Source organism: Bombina bombina, chromosome 1, assembly GCF_027579735.1.
Source record: "Bombina bombina isolate aBomBom1 chromosome 1, aBomBom1.pri, whole genome shotgun sequence".
Lineage (NCBI taxonomy): Eukaryota > Metazoa > Chordata > Amphibia > Anura > Bombinatoridae > Bombina > Bombina bombina.
This window is the reverse complement of record NC_069499.1, coordinates 1,174,284,751-1,174,305,457: the sequence shown is the minus strand read 5'-3', so window position 1 is coordinate 1,174,305,457 and position 20,707 is coordinate 1,174,284,751. Positions and strand designations below refer to the sequence as shown.

The window sequence follows — 20,707 nt, the reverse complement described above, 5'->3', positions numbered from 1 at the left end:
GTCAAAGTAATTTTCGTTCCTTTTGTAACCTTTAAAGGCCAAAAGTCTTTCTCTCCCTCTTCCAAGCAGGAGCAGCCCAAGTCCTCTTGGAAGCCCAATCAGTCTTGGACCAAGGTTAAGCAATCAAAGAAGCCTTCAGCTGAGTCAGCATGAAGATCGGCCCCCGTTTCAGGTTCGGATAAAGTGGGGGGCAGACTTTCCCTGTTTTGTCAATCATGGATACAAGATGTCTCAGATCCTTGGGCTGTGGACATAGTATTTCAGGGTTACAAAATAGAATTCAAAACTTTTCCTCCCAGGGGCGGATTCCATCTTTCAAGATTATCTGCAGACCAAGTAAAAAGAGAGGCATTCTTGAACTGCGTTCAGGACCATTCCTCCTTGGGAGTGATTGTTCCAGTTCCAGTAAGGGAACAGGGTCTAGGATTCTATTCAAATCTGTTTGTGGTTCCCAAAAAAGAAGGAACATTTTGACCCATTTTAGACCTAAAGTGCCTCAACAAGTTTCTCAGGGTACCATCCTTCAAAATGTAAACCATTTGTTCCATTCTTACATTGGGTCAGAAGGGTCAGTTTATGATGACCATAGACCTGAAGGATGCGTATCTTCATGTTCCCATCCACAGGGATCATCACAAGTTCCTGAGATTTACCTTTCTAGACAAACACTTTCAGTTTGTGACTCTTCCGTTTGGCCTTGCCACAGCTCCTAGAATTTTCTCAAAGGTTCTGGGGGCTCTCTTGGCAGTGATCAGGTCTCGGGGAATTGCAGTGGCGCCCTACTTGGAGGACCTATTGGTCCAGGCACAATCTTTTCAACAAGCAAACTCTCATATAGAGATTTTGTTGTATTTTCTACGTTCCCACGGATGGAAAGTTAATATGGATAAAAGTTTCCCTTGTTCCAGCTACAAGGCTGGTTTTCTTAGGGACCATAATAGATTGCCTATCTATGAACATTTTTCTGAAGGAGGTCAGAAAATCCAAAATTCTCTACTCTTGCCTCACTCTACAGTCTACTGTTCAGCCATCAGTGGCTCAATGCATGGAGGTAATTGGTCTGATGGTCGCTTCCATAGACATCATTCCCTTTCCATTTGAGAGCATTATGCATGCTCAGACAATGGAACGGAGACCATTCGAATCTGTCTCAGAGGATAGATCTAGACCAGTCAACAAGAGACTCTCTCCCATAGTGGCTTTCTCAGGACCATATGTCTCAGGGCACATGCTTCTGGAGACCTTCCTGGGTGATTGTGACCATGGATGCCAGCCTGCTAGGCTGGGGAGCAGTCTGGGACTTGTTAAAAGCGCAGGGACTATGGACTCGGGAGGAGTCTGCTCTCCCCATAAACATCTTGGAGTTGAGAGTGATTTACAATGCTCTGATGGCTTGGCCTCAATTTTCTTTAGCCCGGTTTATCAGGTTCCAATCGGACAACGTCACCTCAGTGGCTTACATCAATCACCAGGGAGGAACTCGGAGTTCCTTAGCCATGATGGAGGTGGCACAGATTATTTAGTGGGTGGAAGCTCACAGTTGTTGTCTATCTGCCATCCACATTCCAGGAGTGGACAACTGTGAAGCGGATTTCCTGTGCAGACAGACATTTCATCCCGGGGAGTGAGCTCTCTATCCGGAGGTGTTCTCCAGGTTAACCCTCAAGTGGGGGGTGCCGGAGTTGGATCTGATGGCGTCTCAGCAGAACGCCAAGCTTTCAAGGTACGGTTTAAGGTCAAGAGATTCGCAGGCTATTCTGTTAGATGCTCTGGCGGTTCCTTGGGATTTCGTCTAGCATATCTGTTTCCTCCGTTTGCGCTCCTTCCACGAGTCATTGCTCGTATCAAACAGGAGAGAGCATCAATAATTCTTATAGCTCCTGCATGACCTCGCAGGATCTGGTATGCAGACCTAGTGAAGATGTCATCTCTGCAACCTTGGAGGTTACCTCTGAGGAAGGACCTTTTAACTCAGGGTCCATTCCTCCATCCAAATCTCGTTTCTCTGAAGCTGACTGCTTGGAGATTGAATGCTTAGTTCTGGCTTAGCATGTCATTGAGACCATGCTACAGGCTTGCAAGCCTGTTACTCGTAAAATTTACCATAAGGTATGGCGTAAATACCTTTATTGGTGTGAATCCAAAGGCTACTTTTAGAGTAGGGTCAGGATTCCTAGGATTCTGCCCTTTCTCCAGGAAGGTCTGGAGAAAGGGTTGTCAGTCAGTTCTCTGAAAGGTCAGATTTCTGCTTTATCTATTCTTTTACATAAACCTCTGGCAGATGTGCCAGATGTTCAATCTTTTTGTCAGACCCTGGTCAGAATCAGGCCTGTGTTTAAACATGTTGCTCCTCCTTGGATCCTTTACCTTGTTCTTAAAGTTTGGCAGCAGGCTCTATTTGAGCCTATGGCCTCTAGTTATCATGGTCTGGCGGACCTGATCCGACCCTGCGGATCAGGTCCACCAGACCTCGCTGAATACGGCGAGCAATATGCTCGCCGTATTCAGCATTGCACCAGCAGCTCACAAGAGCTGCTGGTGCAATGCCGCCCCCTGCAGACTCGCGACCAATCGGCTGCCAGCAGGGGGTTGTCAATCAACCCGATTGTACTTGATCGTGTTGATATGCGGCGATGTGTGTCCGTCTGCTCAGAGCAGGCGGACAGGTTATGGAGCAGCGGTCTTTGTGACCGCTGCTTCATAACTGCTGTTTCTGGTGAGCCTGCAGGCTCGCCAGAAAGACGGGCATCAAGCTCCAAACGGAGCTTGATACATATGCCCCAATGTATTCTATAGATATTAAGTTGCTATCTTGGAAGGTTTTGTTTCTTATTGCTATCTCTTCTGCTCGGAGAACTTCGTAACTCTCGGCTTTGCAGTGTGATTCACCTTACCTTAGCTTTCATGCAGATAAGGCGTTTCTTAGAACTAAATTGGGTTTTCTTCCGAAAGTGGTTTCGGATAGAAATATTAATCAGGAAATTGTGGTTCCTTCTCTCTGTCCTAATCCTTCTTCTCATAAGGAACGTCTGTTGCACAACTTGGATGTGGTGCGTGCTCTAAAATTCTACCTTCAGGCGACTAAGGATTTTCGCCAGTCTTCTGCCCTGTTTGTTTTTTCTCTGGAAAGTGTAAGGGTCAGAAGGCTACTGCTACTTCTCTTTCCCTCATGTTGAGAAGTATAATTCATTTTGCTTATGGGACTGCTGGTCAGCAACCTCCTGAGAGCATTACAGTTCATTCCACTAGGGCTGTCTCCTCTTCTTGGGCTTTCAAAAATTAAGCTTCTGTGGAACAGATTTGCAAGGCTGCAACTTGGTCCTCTGCATACTTTTTCCAAATTTTCCAAATTTGATACTTTTGCCTCGGTTGAGGCCTCTTTTGGGAGAAAGGTTCTTCAAGCGGTGGTGCCTTCTGTTTAGGTCTGCCTCTCTTGTTCTCCCTCCCTAGCTTGGGTATTGGTTCCACTAGTAATTGGAATGACGTTGTGGACTCTCCACATCTTAGGAAAGAAAACAAAGTTTATGCTTACCTGATAAATTTCTTTCTTTCAAGATATGGAGAGTCCACGACCCCACCCTTAATTAAGACAGTTATTTTTGACTACACCTCAGGCACCTCTACACTTTTGTGTTATTCCTTTTTCCATTTCCCTTCGGTCGAATGACTGGGGATTATGGGTAGGGGAGTGACATCTAACAGCTAATGATATTCCCACTAGTAATTAGAATGACGTTGTGGACTCTCCATATCCGAAAAAAAAGAAATTTATCAGGTAAGCATACATTTTGTTTTTTTACACTTTTGCATCCCTAACACCCATCATACTATTGATATACAGTGTTTTCTTAGTACATTTAAAAGAGAGTCACCAAGCTTGTGTTTGCTCTGTAGTGCATATCTTTTTGTAGTAGTGTGTTCATGTAGTGCATTTAATATTCATGCCTCTCAAATGTCAATAATTGTCAACAAGACTTATAGGTGACCTGTGACTAAGTGCTAATTTTAGAGCAGACCATTTCAGTGCACCATGCCAAGTACCGTCCCTGCATGTTTTGCTTTAATATATTACTTCAATAAATTATATTTTTTTAATTTTACTGAACCCTGGCATGCCAGGACTTCTTTTATCCTATATTGAGAGCGGTTTGGTCTAGCCTTGTGTTTGGAGCACCCCTGTAGCATTCTGGGTGATGCAGTTCTGACTCTGTATTTATGGAGCTGTTTGTGATGCCCTTTGGTTTGTGGTTTGCTGTGGCAGATTGTTGTGGTGAAGAATAACACTAATGTACTTACTCTGATACAGGCACAGTGATACACCAACACAGTTCTGCACTCATGATGTCCACATTTATACTTACCAGCAACTAATCAGGTGGGTGAAAGTCTCCACTGAATGTAGGGGCTGTCTAGAAAACTACAGATAAAGCAGAGGTAATTTGGCTATATGTAGTTCTTGATCAATAGTGCATTATACAGTTTCTGGTCATTGTAGAGTTGAAATCTATTTAAGGGGACATTCAAGTTAAAATAAACTTTTATAATTTAAAAAGAGCATGCACTTTTAAGATACTTTCCAGTTTACTTCCATTAATCAAATTTTGCACAGTTTTTTATATTCACACTTTCTGGGGAACAGGATCCTACTGAGCATGTGCACACGCTCACAGGGTATACATATACTAGTCTATTATTGGTTACAGGGGTCTGTCACATGATACAGAGGGCCGGAAAATGGGAGAAAAAATTAATTTGTCAGAAAAAAAATCTACTGCTTTTTTAAAATTTTTAGTAGGGGGTATATTTTTGAAGCAGCGTATGCTGCTGTTTCCGCGCAAGCCTTCTGGCTTGTCGGAAACACAAGTTAAGAAGCAGCTGTTCCTTAACTCATCTGCCTCCTCTGAGATGGTGGATTGCAATCATCCCGATCAGATACTATCGGGATGATTGACACCAGCGAATGTGCAGGGGGCGGCATTGCACATGCATTTCACCAGAAATGCTTGTGCAATGTTAAATGCAGACAGCATATGCTGTCGGCATTTAGTGATGTCCTTCCGACATTTGATAAATCTACCCCTAGGTGTTACTGCATTATTATTTTTTTGATGTACTTGTTAATTATACAATTCTACTGCATCAAGTGGTCCTTTAAGCTTCATCTCAGTTTCAGAATTTAATTTTTTTTTTTGTATATTAAAAAGCAGCTCTGCATATATATCCAGTACACATTCAAATCCATACACTATGGAATAAAGCTAATAAAGTTCACATTAATTGTCCCTTTTAAGATGGTGAAATCCCGAGTCATCACTTGTAGGATACAAGTCCCTGCCTATCAGGAGGAGGCAAATATCTCTATCAATTCCTCCTTTCCTCCCAGCATACCTTCCCGCACATCCTCAACAACACTCCTTTAATGCACTGGTTGTACTAAGCAGCTGTCTGATTTAAAGATATATAGATCTAGCCATTATCACCAGGCTTTTAGAGGCGATGAGTGGCAGCTGTGCAGTCTGGGGGTTCTATATTATCTCATGAGTTGTCTCCAGCATTTAAATATTATGTTCGCCCTGCTATGGGGAAATTGACTTCTATGGCGTCTCAGGCTAAGTGCAAGTGCCCACCTACTTTTGACATCTCTTTCACCTCAGGTTCTATTTCTTCAGGCTCCTATGTTGAGGTTGACTTTTTAGGCCCTCATCTAACAGTAGAGGGTATGCATCCTGCTGAACAGACTTCAGATAAGGTGTCAGTGTTTGAGTCCCAAGCTGCCCCTGTTGTTTCAGGAAAAGGTGTATCTTTTATTTGTGATAGAGCATATGTACTCTCTGCTGCACACTTTATAGGTAGGGAAGATTTCTACCCCTCAGTCATCCAGTGCTAAAGCGCTTGACAAGATGTTGTTTTTTCAAATCACCATCAAAGCAGCCTGTTTCCTTTCAAGCTCTGTAATATTTTTCTGAAATGTTGACTAAGGAATAGTACAAACCTGAAACAAACCTTTCTTTCTAATGACACAGTGAGTCCACGGATCATCATAATTACTATTGGGAATATCACTCCTGACCAGCAGGAGGACGCAAAGAGCACCACAGCAAAGCTGTTAAATACCACTCCCTTACCCACAACCTCCAGTCATTCTCTTTGCCTGTATCAGTTGCAAGGAGGGGTAAAGTTAGGTGTCTGATTCTTCAATCAATAGTTTGTTATTTTTAAAGCAGAACAGGGTTGTTCTGTTCTTTTCTGGGGTTTAGCCGTAGTCCACTTCAGTCTCTTCAGTAGAGCAGTGGTGGGTTTTAAGATTTTGGGTTCTTGGGAGGTATAATCCCCTCTGCGCCTCGCAGGTTGTTGTTGTTGCGTTTCGTCTCAGGTTGGTTTTTCTTTGCAGGATATGGCTACTCACATATCCTCTGCTGTAACTGAGGCTTTGTCTGCTTTTCCTGTGTTGCAGGGGAAGCACAAAAGGAAATATAGGGTTTCTGACTCTACTGCAGTTATGTCAAATGTTTCTTCCATAGGTCTGAGGAAGAAGATACTTCTGTAGCATCTGAGGGTGAAATTTCAGACTCTTATAGTGTAATGCCTTCTGCTGATTCTGAGGTGGTTTCTTTCAGATTTAAGTTGGAGCACCTCCGTTTGTTACTCAGGGAGGTTTTGGCTACTTTGGATGACTCTGATTCGACGTTTTTTGATGTTCCTTCAATGGCGGAAGTTTTTCCTGTTCCAGATCGTGTTTCAGAGATTATTACACAGGAATGGGAGAAGCTTGGAATTCCTTTTTCTCCTTCTCCAATTTTTAGGAAGATGTTTCCTATTGCGGATTCTATTAAGGAATCTTGGCAGACGGTTCCTAAGGTAGAGGGAGTTATTTCCACTTTGTCAAGAGGACCACTATTCCTATTGAGGATAGCTGTTCTTTTAAGGATCCCAAGGATAAGAAGTTGGAGGCTTTACTTAAAAGGATGTATGTTCACCAGGGGTTCCAATGGCAGCCTGCTGTGTGTATTGCTATGGTTACCAGTGCGGCTGTATATTGGTTTGATGTGTTGTCTGATTCTATTCAGCCGGATACTCCTCTTGAGGAGATTCAGGATAGAATTAAGGCTTTGAAATTGGCTAATTCTTTTATTGCGGGTGCTTCTTTACAGGTCATCAAGTTGGGAGCAAAGATTTCTGGCTTTGCTGTTCTGGCGTGCAGGGCCTTATGGTTAAAGTCCTGGTCTGCGGATGTATCATCTAAATCTAAGCTTTTGTCCACTCCTTACAAGGGTAAGACCTTGTTCGGACCAGGTTTGGCTGAGATTATGTCAGATATTACGGGAGGAAAGGGACATTCTCTCCCTCAGGATAAGCGAAATAAACAGAAGAGTCGTCAGAGTAATTTTCGTTCCTTTCGTAACTTTTCTGGTAAATCTTCCTTCTCCTCTTCCAAACAGGATCAGTCCAAGCCCTCTTGGAGGTCTAATCAGTCCTGGAGCAAGGGGAAACAATCTAAGAAGCCAGTTGCGGATTCAAAGTCAGCATGAAGGGTCTGCCCCCGATCCCGGGGAGGATGTAGTGGTGGGCAGACTTTCTTTGTTTGCTCAAGCTTAGGCTCGGGATGTTCCAGATCCCTGGGTGGTAGACATTGTGTTCCAGGGATACAGGCTAGAGTTCAAGACTTTTCCTCCCAGGGTCAGGTTTCTTCTATCCAGGGTATCTGTAGACCAGATAAAAAGAAAGGCATTCTTAAATTGTGTTGAGGGTATTTCAGATATGGGAGTGATCATTCTTGTTCCAGTTCAGGAGCAGGGTCTAGGTTTCTATTCCAATCTGTTTATCGTTCCCAAAAAGGAGGGAACTTTCAGACCCATCCTAGATCTCAAGTGTGCAAACAAATTTCTCAGAGTTCCGTCTTTCAAGATGGAAACTATTCGGTCAATTCTTCCTTTGGTTCAAGAAGGTCAATTCATGACTACGGTAGATCTGAAGGATGCGTATCTGCATATTCCCATCCACAGGGAACATCACAGGTTTCTAAGATTTGCTTTTCTAGACCAGCATTTTCAGTTTGTGGCCCTTCCTTTTGGTATTGCAACAGCTCCCAGGGTGTTCTCAAGGTCCTGGGTGCGTTACTGGCAGTTCTCAAATTGCAGGGGGTTGCGGTAGCTCCTTATCTGGACAATATTCTAGTTCAGGCGCCATCTTTTCAACAAGCAAGCTCCCACAAAGAGTTGTTTTTGTATTTTCTGCGCTCCTTGATTCCGGCTACAAGAGTCGTATTCTTGGGGACCATTATAGATTTTCTAGAGATAAAGATTTTTTTTGACAGAAGCAAGGAAGTAAAAAATGTTCAATTTGTGTCTTCCTCTTCAGTCCTCTCCTCGGCCGTCAGTGGCTCAGCGCATGGAGGTTATTTGTCTGATGGTTTCAGTTATGGACATCATTCCGTTTGCACAGTTTCATCTCAGGCCTCTGCAGTTATGCATGTTCTGGCAGTGGAACAGGGATTATACTGATCTGTCTCCAAAGATTGTTCTAGATCAAGCGGCAAGAGATTCTCTTCCGTGATGGTTGTCTCAGGATCTTCTCTCCCAGGGAACCTGTTTTCACAGGCCTATCTGGGTCATTGTGACCACGGATGCCAGTCTGCTGGGTTGGGGAGCTGTCTGGGGTTTGCTGAAGGCTCAGGGTCTGTGGACCCGGGAGGAATCGGTTCTTCCCATAAATGTCCTGGAGCTGAGGGCAATCTTCAATGCTCTTCTGGCTTGGCCTCAGCTTCAACCCAGTTTATCAGGTTTCAGTCGGACAACATTACGTCAGTGACCTACATCAAACATCAGGGGGAACTCTGTGTTCCCTGGCCATGACAGAGGTAGCCAAGATTATGCAGTGGGTGGAGGCTCAAATTTGCTGTCTGTGTGCGATCCACATTTCAGGGGTGGACAATTGGGAAGCAGATTTTCTGAACAGACAGACTTTTCATCCGGGGGAGTGGGAACTTCATCCGGATGTGTTTACCAGTTTGATTTTCAAAGGGGCTCAACTGGAGTTGGATCTTATGGTGTCTCTTCAGAATGCCAAGCTCCCGAGGTATGGATCGAGGTCAAGGGATCCTCAGGCTGTTCTGATAGATGTTCTAGCGATTCCTTGGAAGTTCAGTCTGGCATATGTGTTTCCTCTGTTTGCCCTTCTTCCTCGGGTCATTGCTCGGAACAGACAAGAGAGGGCGTCAGTGATTCTCATTGCATCGGCGTGGCCTCAGATTTGGTATGCAATCCGGTGAAGATGCCATCCTCCCCACCTTGGAGTCTTCCATTAAGGAAGGACCTTCTACTTCAGGGGCCCTTCCTTCATCCAAATCTCATTTCTCTTAAGCTGACTGCTTGGAGATTGAACGCTTTATTCTTTCTAAACGTGGTTTCTCTGAGTCGGTCATTGAGACTATGATTCAGGTGCTAAGCCTGCTAGTACCCTAAAGGGTCAAATTTCTGCTTTATCTATTTTGTTGTACAAACGTCTGGCGGATGTGTCTAATGTTCAGTCTTTTTGTCAGGCCTTAGTTAGAATCTGGCCTATGTTTAAGTTTGTGACTCCTCCTTGGAGTCTTTATTTAGTTCTTAGAGTTCTCCAACAGGCTCCGTTTGAGCCTATGCATTCTTTGGATATTAAGTTGTTAACCTGGAAGGTTTTGTTTTTGGTTGCTATCTTTTCAGCTCGAAGAGTTTCGGAGCTTTCTGCGTTGCAATGTGAGTCTCCTTTTCTTATTTTTCATTCTGATAAGGTAGTACTGCGTACTGCTCTAGGTTTTCTTCCCAAGGTGGTTTCTGATAAGAATATTAATCAAGAAATTGTTGTTCCTTCTTTGTGTCCTAATCCTTCTTCTCATAAGGAACGTTTGTTGCACAACCTGGATGTTGTTCGTGCATTGAAATATTATTTGCAGGCGACTAAGGATTTTCGCCAGTCTTCTTCTTTATTTGTTGTTTTTTCTGGGAAGCGTAAAGGTCAGAAGGCTACAGCTACTTCCCTTTCTTGTTGGTTGAGGAGTGTTATTCATTTGGCATATGAGACGGCTGGACAGCAACCTCCTGAGAAAATCATGGCTTATTCCACGAGGGCTGTTTCTTCTACTTGGGCTTTCAAAAATGGTGCTTCTGTAGATCAGATTTGCAAGGTTGCCACTTGATCATCTTTACTCACTTTTTCTAAATTTTACAAATTTGATACTTTTGCTTCAGCCCAGGCTGTTTTGGGAGAAAGGTTCTTCAAGCAGTGTTGCCTTCTGTTTAGGCTAACTGTCATGTCCCTCCCTTATCATCCATGTCCTCTAGCTTGGGTATTGATTCCCAATAGTAATTATGATGATCCGTGGACTCACTGTGTCATTAGAAAGAAAATGAAATTTATGCTTACCTGGTAAATGTGTTTCTTTCTTGACACGGTGAGTCCACGGCCCGCCCTGTACTCAGACAGTTTATTTTTTCATAAACCTCAGGCACCTCTGCACCTTATATTACTTTCTTTCTCCTTCCCTTTGGTCGAATGACTGGGGGTTGTGGGTAAGGGAGTGGTATTTAAGAGCTTTGTTGTGGTGCTCTTCGCCGCCTCCTGCTGGTCAGGAGGGATATTCCTAATAGTAATTGATGATGATGATCCATGGACTCACCGTGTCAAGAAAGAAACAAATTTATCAGGTAAGCATAAATTTCATTTTTGTTCCTTCAGCAAAATTTAAGGCCATGTTTCCTATACATCCTCTGCTGAATCCATTCCTAAAGTGGATGGTGCTATTTCTTTGTTGGAAAAAAGATCCCATGAATAATTAGCTGTAGGGGGTTCATAGATTTGAACAGCCAATAGCATTTCAGTAGCTCTCACCCTTTTGGCTGATTTCAACTTTTCAGCCAATAGGAATGCAAGGTACCCCAAATATAAAACGGGTACCTTGCATTCAAGCTCCAGTGAGCTCCGCAGCCACCGTTCCTGTTCCGCAGTTGCCTTCGATCCACGCCGCCTTCGCCCTGGATGAAGATAGAAGAGGTCCCCGCACTGGATGAAGATGTCGCCGCCTGGAAGAACACCTTCAGCGCGAGACTTCAGGAATGGTGAGTACCTATTTCAGGGTTAGAGTTAGGCTTTTTTAGGGTGTTGTTTTTTAGATTAGGGATTTTTTTATTTTAATGGGCTGCAAAAAAGCTGATTGCCCTTTTAATGGCAATGCCCATGCAAATGTCCAAAATACAATGGCAGGTTTTTTTAGTGTTAGTTTTTTTTTTTTTGGGGGGGGGGGGGGTTTGGTGGGTTGGGGTTTTACTGTTAGAGGTTAATTTGTATTTTTAGGTAAAAGAACTGTTTAACCTAGGGCAATGCCCTACAAAAGGCCATTTTAAGCGCTATTGGTAGCTTAGTGTTAGATTGGGGGGGGGGTATTTTGTTTTTTTATTTTTATAGGGGTATTAGATTAGGTTTAATTTTTTTATTTTTGATCATTTGGTTAATTTTTTCTGTAATTCTGTAATTTTAGACTTTTTTTATTTTTTTTATTTTAGATTTATTTATTTTAATTTAATCTTATTTTTTTTTTTTTAATATTTGGATTTTTTATTTTAATTTTAACTTAGTATTTTTTTATTTTATGTAATTGGGGTTAATTTAGGGGGTGTTAGGTTAGGGGGCTTAGTGATTAAATTAGTTATTTGCGTTGTTTGGGGGTGGTGGTTTAGGGGTTAATAGTTTAACTAGGTTTATTGCGTTGTGGAGGCCAGCAGTTTAGGAGTTAATAGGTTTATTATAGTAGTAGTGATGTGGAGGCCGATGGTTCAGGGGTTAATAGGTATATTATAGTAGTAGCAATGTGGGGGCTGGCGGGTTAGGGGTTGATAGGTTTATTTAGGTGTTAGCAATGTGGGGGGTGGCGGTTTAAGGGTTAATCACTTTATTTAGCGTAGGCAATGTCGGGGAGAGGCGGATTAGGGGTATTTAGACTAGGGGTTTATGTTAGGCTGTTAGGTTTTTACATAACTTTCTTTTCCCCATAGACATCAATGGGTATTGCGTTACGGTGATCGCCATTCCGCGATGGCAGGTGTTAGTTCACTTTCTCTCCATTGATGTCTATGGGGGGGGGGGGAAACTTGTCACAAGTTGAAAAGTGACCTTATAGCAATAGAAAGTTCTGCCTATCCTGACAACATAAATATGTAATCAGGTGGTTCAGCAGTGGTGAAGAAGGAAACAGATTCCCTTTCAAAACCCGATTGAAAAGATGCCAGTACTGTTAGTTACAATCAGGACAGTGCAAGTGAGACTTACAATCAAATATGAAAATGAAAAATTAAAATACGACATTTGTAGATGTTGGGACCCTGAGGTGATTGTTCTACAGATCCCCTTATCTGTAGAGGATGTCACATACTTAACACATAAACACATACAGTATATATGTAACTAAACATAATGTAAATGTATACCTGTCCACTGTATACAGCCTCTCCAGCAGGGATCAATGAAGCTTTAATGAATCGATACCATATATGTTAATATATCTCTACAATGTCTCCGGTGACCATTTCATAGAGTTTTGCACATAAAAGAAATGGGGCTTTAAGGATTTCAAAACCCGAGTGCAGGAAAGGACTGATAAAGCACTTTTGCAATAGTGTTGAATCAAAAAGTAGCCTTTTCAGGCAGATAAAGAAGCCAAAAAAATAAGCCACAGCCAATAGATTGTGATGGAGGCCATGATAATGTTACACTCTGGTAAAACAACAATTGTGCACACTCATCTGTTTGTGGGTTGTTGTTTTTTTCCACTTTAAGACTGCACGCTTGAATTCTTGGTATGTGTGAGTTTGAACCAGGGCACTGTGGGCATAAGCGGGGGATTTCTCTTTAGTGTCAGCTGCTGATGTAAGATATACTCTTCCAAGAGGAATAGAAACATTTTGAACACCACCTGAATTCCACCCATTGCTGAGCATGAATAAGATGTAACTAGTTTTTATTTCTCCTGTGGCCATGTTAAGATCCTTTTTAGTGTAGAGGAAAAGAATAGGTGATAGAAATGAGCAGAGATGAAGGAACTAATTCATAAAATAAATGCATGTTCACTTCCTTGTCGTGCATAATATAGATGCATATTCATGTCCTTGTTTAGTGTGAAATAGATTAACATTAACTTCCCTGTTTCAAGATGATTAGAAAAAGTTGGAAAACAAATTCTGATACATACACTAAGCCTAAAGCATAATACAAATTCATCATGTACTATATGTAATTGAACTAATTTATATTACTCAAATTCACCTGTGTCTTTACACCTCTTTACCATTATATCTCACTTTATTTTTCCCAGAGTTCTTATCCCTAATCCCTTTATACATTGTGCTCTGCAAACAATACCTGTTTTGACAGTCACCAAGAGTAAGGAATGTACATAGTCTGACACCTGACTCAGTGCAGTAGAATTACATAACCAAAAGTACATAATAAAAAAACAATGCAATAGCACTTATTCTGAATTTCAAATATGCAGTTTTTTTTTGTCAAATTATTTTTTTCTCCCATTTTCCAGCCCCCTGTATCATGTGACAGACATCAACCAATCGCAGACTAGTATACGTATACCCTGTGAGCTTGTGCACATGCGTAGTAGAATCTTGTTCCCCAGAAAGTGTGCATTTAAAAAGATTGCAAAATTTGAAAATGGAAGTTAAATGGAAAGTGTCTTTTATCTGAATCATAAAATATTATTTTGACTTGAGTGTCCCTTTAAGGAAGGCAAGTAGATTCAGGGCATTTGTCTTCTGGTATACTGCTGGGCTGCATTTTATTATTTAGAGTAGACTGTGAGATTTAGAGGGTGTTACTAGGTCACTAATGCGCTTGTAAAGAGTGGGTTATTGTTAGGGTTTCTAATTAATTAGAATGGCCTTGTATTTGAAAAATGTGCATCATGTGAAAATTTGAGAGGTACAAATTCTACTGGAATAGACTTCAAAATTACCACTAATGCAACACAAAAACCAATGGCACAATTATTAGTCAAACTCTCTCCCTTATATCTATATATAAGAAATTAGGTAATTTTTAAACCCCTATCATGTCAAATAAGTATTTTAGTAAAGGAGTGGTGCTGGGCATGGGTGGGGGGAGGATTGGGGGGTCATTACATTTTTAATGGGACCTGTTTAAGCCATACAATAATAATTTAATTAAAGGGTAAGGGCCTGCTAACTAATTTAATTTTTAGAAGGTTGCATTGTGGCCTGTTGGAACCGTTAAAATAGAATAAGACAAATACAAATACGGAACAACAGGGGCTAATAAATATAGAGTGATTAACGCACAGAGGGCCAGATTACAAGTGGCACACTATTAAGCGATTTTACTCGCGCACAAAAGAGCCGGAAATAAACTTTCTCTTGTAAGGTGTATCCAGTCCACGGATCATCCATTACTTGTGGGATATTCTCCTTCCCAACAGGAAGTTGCAAGAGGACACCCACAGCAGAGCTGTTATATAGCTCCTCCCCTAACTGCCATATCCAGTCATTCTCTTGCAACTCTCAACAAAGATGGAGGTAGTAAGAGGAAAGTGGTGAAATATAGTTAGTTTTTGTCTTCAATCAAAAGTTTATTATTTTTAAATGCTACCGGAGTTGTACTGTTTTATCTCAGGCAGCATTTAGAAGAAGAATCTGCCTGCATTTTCTATGATCTTAGCAGAAGTAACTAAGATCCACTGCTGTTCTCACATATGTCTGAGGAGTGAGGTAACTTCAGAGGGAGAATGGCGTGCAGGTTATCCTGCAATAAGGTATGTGCAGTTTTAAGTTTTTCTAGGGATGGAATTGCTAGAAAATGCTGCTGATACCTGATTAATGTAAGTTAAGCCTAAATACAGTGATTTAATAGCGACTAGTATCAGGCTTACTATTAGAGATATATACTCTTATAAATGTGCAATATAAAACGTTTGCTGGCATGTTTAATCGTTTTTATATATGCTTTGGTGATAAAACTTATTGGGGCCTAGTTTTTTCCACATGGCTGGCTTGATTTTTGCCTAGAAACAGTTTCCTGAGGCTTTCCACTGTTGTAGTATGAGTGGGAGGGGCCTATTTTAGCGCTTTTTTTGCGCAGTTAAAATTACAGACAGAGACATTCAGCTTCCCTCAGCAGTCCCCTGCATGCTATAGGACATCTCTGAAGGGCTCTAAAGGCTTCAAAAGTCGTTTATTGAGGAAGGTAGGGCCACAGTTGAGCTGTGACAGTTGTTGTGACTGTTTAAAAAACGTTTATTTCAGTTTTTTTATCCGTTTTTTGCATTAAGGGGTTAATCATCTATTTGCAAGTGGGTGCAATGCTCTGCTAACCTATTACATACACTGTAAAAATTTCGTTGAATTTACTGCCTTTTTTCACTGTTTTTCACATTTTGACAAAATTTGTTTCTCTTAAAGGCACAGTACCGTTTTTTATATTTGCTTGTTAACTTGATTTAAAGTGTTTTCCAAGCTTGCTAGTCTCATTGCTAGTCTGTACAAACATGCCTGACATAGAAGAAACTCCTTGTTCATTATGTTTAGAAGCCATGGTGGAACCCCATATGAGAATGTGTACTAAATTTATTGATTTCACTTTAAACAATAAAGATCAGCTTATCACCAGAGGATTCTGGCGAGGGGGAAGTTATGCCGACTAACTCTCCCCACGTGTCAGACCCTTTGACTCCCGCTCAAGGGACTCACGCTCAAATGGTGCCAAGTACATCTAGGGCGCCCATAGCGATTACTTTACAAGATATGGCGGCAGTCATGGATAATACACTGTCAGCGGTATTAGCCAGACTACCTGAATTTAGAAGAAAGCGTGATAGCTCTGGTGTTAGGTGTAATACAGAGCATACAGATGCTTTAAGAGCCATGTCTGATACTGCCTCACAATATGCAGAAGCTGAAGAAGGAGAGCTTCAGTCTGTGGGGGATATCTCTGACTCAGGGAAACCTGATTCTGATATTTCTACTTTTAAATTTAAGCTTGAGAACCTCTGTGTTTTGCTTAGGGAGGTTTTAGCTGCTCTGAATGACTGTGACACAATTGCAGTGCCAGAGAAATTGTGTAGACTGGATAAATACTTTGCAGTGCCGGTGTGTACTGAGGTTTTTCCAATACCTAAAAGGTTTACAGAAATTATTAATAAAGAGAGGGATAGACCCGGTGTGCCATTTTCCCCCCTCCTATTTTTAGAAAAATGTTTCCCATAGACGCCACCACACGGGACTTATGGCAGACGGTCCACTAAGGTGGAGGGAGCAGTTTCTACTTTAGCAAAGCGTACTACTATCCCTGTCGAGGACGGTTGTGCTTTTTCAGATCCTATGGATAAAAAATTAGAGGGTTACCTTAAGAAAATGTTTATTCAACAAGGTTTTATCCTGCAGCCCCTTGCATGCATTGCTCCTGTCACTGCTGCTGCGGCGTTCTGGTTTGAGTCTCTGGAAGAGGCTTTACAGACAACGACTCCATTGGAGGACGTACTTAACAAGCTTAGAGCACTTAAGCTAGCTAATTCTTTTGTTTCTGATGCCATTGTTCATTTGACTAAACTAACGGCTAAGAATTCTGGATTTGCCATCCAGGCGCGTAGGGCGCTATGGCTTAAATCTTGGTCAGCTGACGTGACCTCAAAGTCTAAACTACTTAACATTCCCTTCAAGGGGCAGACCCTATTCGGGCCTGGGTTGAAGGAAATTATTGCTGACATTACTGGAGGTAAGGGTCATGCCCTTCCTCAGGACAGGTCCAAATCAAGGGCCAAACAGTCTAATTTTCGTGCCTTTCGAAACTTCAAGGCAAGTGCAGCATCAACTTCCTCTGCTACAAAACAAGAGGGAACTTTTGCTCAGTCCAAGACGGCCTGGAAACCTAACCAGTCCTGGAACAAAGGCAAGCAGGCCAAAAAGCCTGCTGCTGCCTCTAAGACAGCATGAAGGAACTGCCCCCTATCTGGTAACGGATCTAGTAGGGGGCAGACTTTCTCTCTTCGCTCAGACGTGGGCAAGAGATGTTCAGGATCCCTGGGCGTTGGAGATTATATCTCAGGGGTATCTTCTGGACTTCAAGGCTTCTCCTCCACAAGGGAGATTTCACCTTTCACGATTATCTGTCAACCAGATAAAGAAAGAGGCATTCTTACACTGTGTGCAAGACCTCCTAGTTATGGGAGTGATCCATCCAGTTCCAAAGGAGGAACAGGGACAGGGATTTTACTCAAATCTGTTTGTGGTTCCCAAAAAAGAGGGAACCTTCAGACCAATCTTAGATCTAAAGATCTTAAACAAATTCCTCAGAGTTCCATCATTCAAAATGGGAACTATTCGGACCATCCTACCTATGATCCAGGAGGGTCAATATATGACTACGGTGGATCTAAAGGATGCTTACCTTCACATTCCGATACACAAAGATCATCATCGGTTCCTAAGGTTTGCCTTTCTAGACAGGCATTACCAGTTTGTGGCTCTTCCCTTCAGGTTAGCTACAGCCCCAAGAATTTTTACAAAGGTTCTGGGGTCGCTTCTGGCGGTTCTAAGGCCGCGGGGCATAGCTGTGGCCCCTTATCTAGACGACATCCTGATACAGGCGTCAAATTTCCAAATTGCCAAGTCCTATACGGACATAGTTCTGGCATTTCTGAGGTTGCACGGGTGGAAAGTGAACGAGGAGAAGAGTTCTCTGTCTCCACTCACAAGAGTCTCCTTCCTAGGGATAGATTCTGTAAAGATGAAAATTTACCTGACGGAGTCCAGGTTATCAAAACTTCTAAATTCTTGCCGTGTTCTCCACTCTATTCCGCGCCCTTCGGTGGCTCAGTGCATGGAGGTAATCGGCTTAATGGTAGCGGCAATGGACATAGTTCCGTTTGCGCGCCTACATCTCAGACCGCTGCAATTATGCATGCTCAGTCAGTGGAATGGGGATCACACAGATTTGTCCCCTTTACTAAATCTGGATCAAGAGACCAGAGATTCTCTTCTCTGGTGGCTATCTCGGGTCCATCTGTCCAAAGGTATGACCTTTCGCAGGCCAGATTGGACAATTGTAACAACAGATGCCAGCCTTCTAGGTTGGGGTGCAGTCTGGAACTCCCTGAAGGCTCAGGGATTGTGGACTCAGGTGGAGAAACTCCTCCCAATAAATATTCTGGAATTGAGGGCAATATTAAATGCTCTTCAGGCTTGGCCTCAGTTAACAACCCTGAGGTTCATCAGATCTCAGTCGGACAACATCACGACTGTGGCTTACATCAACCATCAAGGGGGAACAAGGAGTTCCTTAGCGATGTTAGAAGTCTCCAAAATAATTTGCTGGGCAGAGAAACACTCTTGCCACCTATCAGCGATCCATATCCCAGGTGTAGAGAACTGGGAGGCGGATTTTCTAAGTCGTCAGACTTTTCATCCGGGGGAGTGGGAACTCCATCCGGAGGTGTTTGCTCAATTGATTCATCGTTGGGGCAAACCAGAACTGGATCTCATGGCGTCTCACCAGAACGCCAAGCTTCCTTATTACGGATCCAGGTCCAGGGACCCGGAAGCGACGCTGATAGATGCTCTAGCAGCGCCTTGGTCTTTCAACCTGGCTTATGTGTTTCCACCGTTTCCTCTGCTCCCTCGACTGATTGCCATAATCAAGCAGGAGAGAGCATCAGTGATTTTGATAGTGCCTGCGTGGCCACGCAGGACCTGGTATGCAGACCTAGTGGACATGTCATCCTTTCCACCTTTGACTCTGCCTTTGAGACGAGACCTTCTACTTCAAGGTCCTTTCAATCATCCAAATCTAATTTCTCTGAGACTGACTGCATGGAGATTGAAAGCTTGATTTTATCAAAGCGTGGCTTCTCCGAGTCTGTCATTGATACCTTAATACAGGCACGAAAGCCTGTTACCAGGAAAATCTACCATAAGATATGGCGTAAATTTCTTTATTGGTGTGAATCCAAGAATTACTCATGGAGTAAGGTTAGGATTCCCAGGATATTATCTTTTCTCCAAGAGGGTTTGGAGAAAGGATTATCAGCTAGTTCTTTGAAGGGACAGATCTCTGCACTGTCTATTCTTTTGCACAAGCGTCTGGCGGATGTTCCAGACGTTCAGGCGTTTTGTCAGGCGTTGGTTAGAATCAAGCCTGTGTTTAAACCTGTTGCTCCCCCATGGAGCTTAAATTTGGTTCTTAAAGTTCTTCAAGGGGTTCCGTTTGAACCTCTTCATTCCATAGATATCAAGCTTTTATCTTTGAAAGTTCTTTTTTTGATGGCTATTTCCTCGGCTCGTAGAGTCTCCGAGTTATCTGCTTTACAATGTGATTCTCCTTATCTGATCTTCCATGCAGATAAGGTAGTTCTGCGTACAAAACCTGGGTTTTTGCCTAAGGTGGTATCTACTAAGAATATCAATCAAGAGATTTTTGTTCCATCATTGTGTCCTAATCCTTCTTCAAAGAAGGAACGTATTTTACACAATCTGGACGTGGTTCGTGCTTTAAAGTTTTACTTACAAGCTACTAAAGATTTTCGTCAAACATCTGCTTTGTTTGTTGTTTACTCTGGACAGAGAAGAGGTCAAAAGGCTTCGGCAAACTCTCTTTCTTTATGGCTAAGAAGCATAATCCGCTTAGCCTATGAGACTGCTGGACAGCAGCCTCCTGAAAGGATTACAGCTCATTCTACTAGAGCTGTGGCTTCCACTTGGGCCTTTAAAAATGAGGCTTCTGTTGAACAGATTTGCAAGGCGGCGACTTGGTCTTCGCTTCATACTTTTTCAAAATTCTACAAATTTGATACTTTTGCTTCTTCGGAGGCTATTTTTGGGAGAAAGGTTTTATAGGCAGTGGTACCTTCCGTTTAAGTACCTGCCTTGTCCCTCCCTTCATCCGTGTACTTTAGCTTTGGTATTGGTATCCCACAAGTAATGGATGATCCGTGGACTGGATACACCTTACAAGAGAAAACACAATTTATGCTTACCTGATAAATGTATTTATCTTGTGGTGTATCCAGTCCACGGCCCGCCCTGTCATTTTAAGGCAGGTCAAAATTTTAGATTAAACTACAGTCACCACTGCACCCTATGGTTTCTCCTTTCTCGGCTTGTTTCGGTCGAATGACTGGATATGGCAGTTAGGGGAGGAGCTATATAACAGCTCTGCTGTGGGTGTCCTCTTGCAACTTCCTGTTGGGAAGGAGAATATCCAACAAGTAATGGATGATCCGTGGATACACCACAAGATAAATAAATTTATCAGGTAAGCATAAATTGTGTTTTTTACGCATGTTGGTTAGAATGTGTATTACAAGTTGAAAATAAATTGTTTCCACGCGAGTGAAAGCCGACGCACACTAACTTAATGACTTTAGATATTGCGATCATGTTAAAGGGACAGTCAACACCAGAATTTTTGTAAGTAAAATTGGTGATAAAAGTAAATTGGAAAGTTGATTAAAATTACATGCTCTATCTGAATCATAAAAGTTTATTTTGGACTTGACTGTTCCATTAACTTCTTCCCATAGGCTTCAATGGAGCACACCTAAAAAAATAAAAAATAACACTTATAGCTCATGCTCTAACCCGACACTGGGTTAGACCTTCATCGCTAAACCCAAATGTAGTTATGAATGCTTTACATTCCAATGTTCTTCACATAGAAGAAAATG

At 42.3% G+C, this 20,707-nt stretch overlaps 1 protein-coding gene across 5 annotated transcripts in view; it reads left to right on the top strand.

Moving 5' to 3' along the window:
* The window catches only part of SCN4A (sodium voltage-gated channel alpha subunit 4), a 360,773-nt gene that overhangs the window by 30,102 nt on the left and 309,964 nt on the right, over positions 1-20,707 (top strand). The window contains exon 2 of one of the 5 annotated variants that reach the window (XM_053699721.1): positions 4,307-4,375. The exons of 3 other annotated variants lie outside the window; for them this stretch is intronic. The gene's annotated coding sequence lies outside the window, so the exon portion shown is untranslated. Of the gene's footprint in view, positions 1-4,306; positions 4,435-20,707 lie in introns of those variants that run through there. One more of the 5 variants, XM_053699724.1, reaches the window with a different exon arrangement.